This window comes from Azolla caroliniana, unplaced genomic scaffold (assembly GCF_043228905.1).
Source record: "Azolla caroliniana isolate FFs.n. ecotype wild unplaced genomic scaffold, voAzoCaro1.0.p SCAF_3, whole genome shotgun sequence".
Taxonomy (NCBI): Eukaryota; Viridiplantae; Streptophyta; class Polypodiopsida; order Salviniales; family Salviniaceae; genus Azolla; species Azolla caroliniana.
This window is the reverse complement of record NW_028230438.1, coordinates 21456197-21463662: the sequence shown is the minus strand read 5'-3', so window position 1 is coordinate 21463662 and position 7466 is coordinate 21456197.

Sequence of the window (7466 nt, the reverse complement as noted above, 5' to 3'; positions counted from 1 at the left end):
AGAAACTCACTACGGAGGTAGCTCAGCACATTCGGACAAAAGACGAAAATGTCCAATTACGGGAGGAAGCGAAGAAATCGGAGGCGGCAATCGCGGGACTCCGGGCCTTATTAGAGAAAAAGAAGGTATGGCTCAACGAGTAGCTGGTGGTCGAACAGGAAAGAAGGCATCAGCTCGAAATCCGCCTAAACAATGAAATGGGGAAATTAGAAGAACAACATGCAAGCTGTGGGCAGGCCTGAAGACCACGTACGAAGAAGCGGCAACGGTTAGGCAGCAAGAAATTGCAAATCTTCAGAAGTCGATGGAGGACGCACACAACCGTTGGCAGGCCATCACATACAACGTGTGTATCCTTCTCCAAACAAATCGGGAGAGGTTCACGGCGCAATTAAAAACGGCATTGGACAAAGGATGGATGGCGTGGGCAACCCAAGCAGCGGAATTGCATGCGTATCGTGCGGACTGGGAGAATCGGCGAAAAGACGGCCGAGGTTTCTATAAACTAAATGAGGAGAGCATTGCGGCCGTACGTGAGGACCTAGCGCAAGACTATCGTGCGCTAGCGGACCAACATTCCGAAGAACTCGCGCAACTCTTAGATGATTTGGTGAAAGCTAGGAAGAGCTATTTCACCAGATCAACAAGCCGGAAACATGCGAACAAATGAGGAATCCAGCGCGACGCCAAGTCCAGGCACAACCGAAGAAGAGGAACCTCAGGCCAAATCGCCAGAAATTACAACGACGGAGAACAACGCGGACCGACGAGCGGAGTCCCGCACAGTACCTGACAACGAAACCGCTGCGCAAGAGGAGCTCCATCCGCAGGAGCCCACGCTATCGACGGACCACATGGAGAACGATGCGGGTCAGGCGAACTCGCAGCCCCAGTCCTCGGAACGTACAAATACGGCCGACAGCACGGAGGAAGTAACAATTGAGACAGAGCCGCGACCGACCGCAAGCACGACGACGGCGGAGCCCAACCCACTAGATCAAGAAGAGCCCACTGTACCCGGACCGCCCAGACACAACGATTGCGACACCGGGAGAAACCTTTCCGAACAAATAGGGGAGCCACACCACGAGGCACCTACGGGCCCTACGTCGCCTCCGGACGCGGACACCGTAGCAGAACCAAACATCCGGGCCATTTTGGAAGAAGATTAACGGGATGGGTTCGACGTGCCAGGGCACGTGAGTGTAACCACTGATAAGGAATCGGTTGTAGCCGTCTCCCTTATATGTTGATAGGTTACGGGGAACATTCCCCTACGCATTATGCATAGACGCCACCATTCGTTGTTTCACAATCACTTGGAGGTCTAGGTCGAAGGATTGATCGCAGACCATGTTCCTAATCTGTAACAGGGTGTTGTAACGATTCACAATAGTTGAAAGGATAAAGGCATATCAGATGACGATCTGAAGTCGTTTTGGAGGAGACTATGGGCATTGGATATGCTAGAAAAAATAAAGGCTTGGTTGTGGCTTCTTGGCCACAAGGCGGTAATTGTAGGAGAGTGGTTGAGTTCCTGTGGTGGCGAGGCTAGTTGTAAGTTATGTGGACATGCTTTGGAATTAATCTCTCATTGTTGTTGGAATTTTACAGAGGCAATTAACATTTGGAGTAGAATCCTTCGAATCGTGGCAGCTTGTGGTGTGAATGAGAACGTTGTGTGGGGCTCCATACAAGGACGATCTCTAAAAGGGGAAACCTGGGGGGAACAGTCAGACCCACAAGGACATGGATTTATTGTGCAGGGTGGTAGTGTGCTCCAATGTGATGGGGTGAGACCTAGCACAACTTCTGAATATTTTGAGGAGATTTGGCTTATGTTAGCATGTTTATCGGTCTGGCACATTTGGATCAGGCACTGTAAGTTTGTTTGTCAGCAACAAAGCTCTCATGCGGGGAGGAGATGTTAAATATCTAGTTTGAGCTTGTGGCTCAGTTGCGCGGACGATATTACTCGATTCAGGGGGAATTGGATGAAGTAGAAAGGGCAAGGTCAAAGTTCTTGCTTAAATGGGGTGGTTCTCCCATGATGGTCACATCTTAATCAAGGCCTAAGTGGAATTATCAGGTGCCTACGTGGTTGTTTCCGCCGATGGCTCCGAATATTGTACATGGGTTGTAAATTCGTGTTCGTCTAGCATAACATTCGTTTTTCTACGTTGGAAAACGAATGTGAATGTTATTCAAACATTCTTGAGTTTTTTTTTCATTTTTAGGTTTATTTACCTCATAATAAATAGTTAATCCAAAAGTATGGTATTTACCATTCTTGGAGGGTGTTTACCACACTCGAATGATTGAAACATTCATGAATGCGAATGCACGTATGATACATATGGTTCATACTATGGTTGTAATTATGTATGTATAGCTGAAGCACAAGTGGCATAGGTCATGTTATCCGAATAACTTTGTTATAAAAGAGCTAGTTCGAAGAAGTAGAGTCGGGGTAAAATGGGGTTTATTTCAATTTTGTTGGAGTTAAGGGTTGTGTGAGTTTTTGTTGTTTTTGTTCGATAGTTTTGGAGTTGTTCCTTGGAATTGTATATGTTGATCCCAATGTGTATTCGGGTAAACTCTGTTGTATTCTATTTGCTAACTAATGTGAAGTAGTGTTTTTTGGAGAAAAAAAAGAGAGTTTAATATTATGTAATTTTTCAATGCCCCACCCGCAACTTTCTTCAATATTCATGTTTTGACTTTCGTACATAACCCTTCTTCAATGTCTACGTTTTGACTTTCGTACATAATCCTTTCTTCAATGTCTGAGCTTTGACTTTAATTTTCACATTTAATGAAACCTCCAATAATCTTTCAAATTTATCATAAGAAAATAGAACACACCATAGATTGACCCATGCGTGATATTCTTGAGATTCGACATCCGTCATATTCGTCGTATTCGAGAATAGAAAATGACCCTAAGAATATTATAAAACCATTCGTTTACATATACATATACACACATACATACATACCCATACATATATACACACATACACAAACATATATATACATATACACACACATACATAGATACATATATACACACATACATAGATACATATACACACACATACATAGATACATATACACACGCATACATATATGTGTACACAGACATACACCAATAATTAATTAACTCATTAATATAATAATTAATTTACTATTAACTAATTAATTCACGTAAACATTAATTGATTCACTAATACATTAATTAATTTACAAATACATATCTTAATTCATTAACACATTAATTAATTCATTGGAAAATATTAGTTAATTAATTAAATAATCAATTAATGCATTAATAATTAATTAATTAGGGCTTTGGCAAAACTTAGGGTTTCAGTGAAACTCTGAATTTGCAGCGGACAACAAGATGTAGGATTAGGTAGAGCATGAGAGGGAGTCGATGACGCAGGCCGAAAAGAAGAAATTTTGTCGAAATTAGGATTATGACAGAAATTAGGGTTTTTTGTCGAAACCCTAATTTCTGGCTGAGAACAGGATATAGAGGGAGGCGAGGTTGTAAGTAGCACGCAGAGGGAGTAGGGTGAGGCGTCCTCGCTTCCTGTTGGCCATTGTTCACTCGCTCGTAAATAAAACACAATTTTATTATTATTATTATTATTATTATTATTTTTTAAATTTCAAAAAGAAGAAGAAAACGAATATATTTACGTGTATTCGTATTTCTATTCGTATGGATTCGTGGGGCAGGCCCCACAAATGCGAATATTTCAATTTATGGAACACACAATTAATCAATGGCCATATTTTGATCAATCAAGAAACAAAGTAATTAAATATGGTATGTTTTCTACAAACTAATCTTGACTCACCCTTATATATGCCCATGGTGCATAAATGTCGCCTTATGAAGAACCCCCTACGAAAGATTTTTGTTTCACCTTTCTAGTGCTTTCTTATCTAACAATATTTTCCCTTCGACATTTTAGAGCGAATAAAAGTTTTATATATTACCTTTAAACGGTAAACCCTCTTACAATCTCTCTCTCTCTCTCTAGTGTCCTACATCTATTTAAGGATCTTCGGTGTATCCCAATACCATAATATCAAAAGAGAGACTATCTCGTGAATACTTAATAGCTTCCCAACCTAATGTCCACACGCTCACGAGTGCACTAAGGGAGGTCTCGCCAAAGGTGCCAACATGGAGGAGATTTACTCAAAATATCGTTGCAAATATCGAAAGCAAGAGGGGATGAGGGAGGCTGTGGTTGTTATTGCATGGATATTGAGGCAAGTTGAATGGGGGGAAGTTGGACACCTAAAATCTTAGATGTGAGGATGAGGAACTAGGGGGTCACACAAGTGAGCAATGTCGAGAAGATTCGCGCACAGTCGTGATTTGTTTGACCGGGACCACCGGGGTCTTGGACCAGGGAGGATGTTCGCAAATTTGTCAAAAAAGATGACAATGTCAACGTAAGAGTCAAGGAAACCAATGTCACACTTTAAAAGAACAAAAAAATTTATATTTGAGAAGAAGATAAATTAGAAGAATATTATATTATTGATGAATCTGATGATCTCCAAATTGACCCCCCCTTTACACAAGCCCTACTAGGGTTTTTATAGCTTTCTTCATGTACAAAACCATGGTTTTTGTGCACCTTGTTTTGCTTGCACAAAACCATGGGCTGAAAACCATGGTTTTGAGCACACGGTTTTGTATGGTTGTTTCGTATGAATTCCGAATATGATAAGGAAGTATACAAAATCTAAAGTACTCAATAGTAGCTCTAGTGGTAAGTCAATTGTCTCTTACCTTGGATGTACAAGGTTTAAACCTTGCTTGCACCCCTTTGTATACACTCAAATGTTACTAGCCCTTAATGTTTATGAAATGGGCGTGGAACCACAGTTTTTCACTTTTTCTCCCAACAGACACCACTTCACGATAACGATATTCACATCATGCATTGTGAAGAGAGGGACGTGGGAAAATGACTAAAGAAGAAGTAGATAAAGACAAAGAGGTTTCTAGCATGAACTCAAAAGTATTGTTTGATGGTGTCATGGTTGAGATTGAACATGAGTAGGCCCTACCAAGGATGATCGAACTAGTGAAAACAACGATTTCAAAAGAGGTGAGGAGAGGAGATAAAGGAGAGTCAAAAGGCGAATGCAGGTTTGAATGTCAAGATTAGGGATATGCAAATGATAGATTATCCACAACTACCTTCTTGAATGGGTGGCGAGGTTTGGAGTACTTATCATTTAGGAAAAAACACAAAGAGGAGAGAAAACACAGAGAGCGATCTGAGTAGTGTCGCTGTGATGCCTGCAACTACGCACAGGAGGGGATCCCGTGAATCATCCTCCGACATATGTCTTGTTGCGGATCTCACAATCGACTTTGGTCCTTCCTACGATGTCGAATAGAGAGTATAGGCAGAGATAGGTCGGCTTCAACAACTCTCGATTGTGGTTCATGTGGTGGGCGGCCGCCCAAACAAAAGCGATATCCGCCATCTTCTTCAAGCACGGCTCCATGCTGATTTAGAAAGAATTATCGATATTCAGTTAATAGGACAAAATTGCTATCATTTGGAATTTGAATCAGAGGAGATGGTACAAAAGTTGTTGCGGATTGGTTGCGTACAAGTTAGAGGCCTTTGGTTGCAATTTCTACGGTGGTTTCCCGATTTCGATATAGATTTGCTGAATTTGGCTGGTACATACAGGTTTGCTTTTTCGGTTATGTTTCCTTCCTTACCTAAATAGTGGCATCCGGCTTTAAAAAATATTGCATCTATGATTGGCCCGGTTCTTGATGATGAGGAAGAGATAGATAGATTTAATGCCAATCAAATGAATTTGCCTATTGTTAGAGTTTTAGGGTCAAGGGATTTTGTTTTACCTTCCTTTATTAAACTTCCAACATTGAATAAGAATACAAGTGGAAGGATTCAAAAGGTTGTATATTCAGGCCTTCCCAACCAATGTTTTTCATGTGGTGTGGTGGGTCATTTAGCTAATGAGTGTAAGGTTAAAAACGAATTTTTTCAACATAAGAAACCAACCACGCAAGATGATAGTTGGGTAAAGGTGGGAAGAGGTAAACATAATTTTTTGAGTGTGGATTCTAAGCAAAAGAAATGGATGCCTACGGGTAATAAGTTTATAACACTTTCTATGCCAAATATGGAGGAGCAAAATCATTTAGAAGGTGAGGGGGATGGTTGTTGAGCGGCAAGCTCAACCGGATCCGGATCGGCATCCAGAAGGGTGAGCCGGTGAGCTGGGGAGCCAGTTAGCTAGATCAAGCAGTAATCGGAAACCAAGTAGCAGCTAGTCTACTAGGGAGTTAATATCTCATAGTTAGTGTCAGACGCTCGTGTCAGCATTGAAGTACACCATACTTCTGTCAGTCCGGATGGACTTGTATAAAACTGTTCACTGAACACATACGATGTACAGATTGAGTAGTATTTTTTGAATTGAGTTTTTGTGTGCTCTTTCTTTGTCCCTCCCGCATACTGTTAAGCTCTCCATTAAACCTGTTCTCTGGTTTCTGTTTTCTATTGCTTCCGCACGCTATTTGTTTCTACATGGTATCAGAGCGCGAGGGTTGAGAAGCTCTGTACTCGACATTCGCTTTCGCAAGAAGAAAACCTAATCTTTGTAAAGAACAAAAAAAAAAAACAAATGGATAGAGGAATGGCCAGCTTGCTCCCGGTGGAGAAGCTCGACAGATCCAACTATGCATCTTGGTCATACAAGATGCACTAGTACCTGCTTGGGCATGGTTACTGGAGCTATGTCAACGGAGCTAACAACATAGCACCTGATGCAGCACACAAGGACTTCCCGGTGTGGGAACAATCGGCAAGCAGAGTGATGTACTGCTTTGTGTCCAGTATCGGAGACTAGCTACTGAGCCACGTCCGAGATGCCAAGACGTCAAAAGAGGCTTGGGGAAACCTGAAGAAGGTGTTCGCCGCAAGCACTACAGCCTGGAAGCTGCAACTCCGACAGGAGTTGAGCAATGTCCGGCAGAAGGACATGTCGGTGGCTGATTACACGGCCCGAATCAAAGAGATTTGTGACTTGCTTGCCTCTATCAACGTCACAGTAGAGGAAGACGAGATGGTACAAGTCTGTCTTGGGGGCCTAGTGTCTAAGTTCCGAGCTTTCTGGACAGCAATATGTACGAGGGAGAATACACCGTCATTTTTCGACTTACAGTCGATGCTCCTTGTAGAGGAGAACCACGCCGGTGCGTCAACAAGTGCACCCGGATGCTGTACATGGAGGCGGATTGGCCCCGTGGGCGTGGTGGATGAGGCGGGGCGGCATGCAATGGAGGATGCCGGCAAGGGCAAGACCGACGACACAGAGACCGGCACGCCGACAACAGTTTTGGGACTTCCACAGCCAGGGGGAGTCAAGGTGGCGTCGGAGGCTGGCAAGAC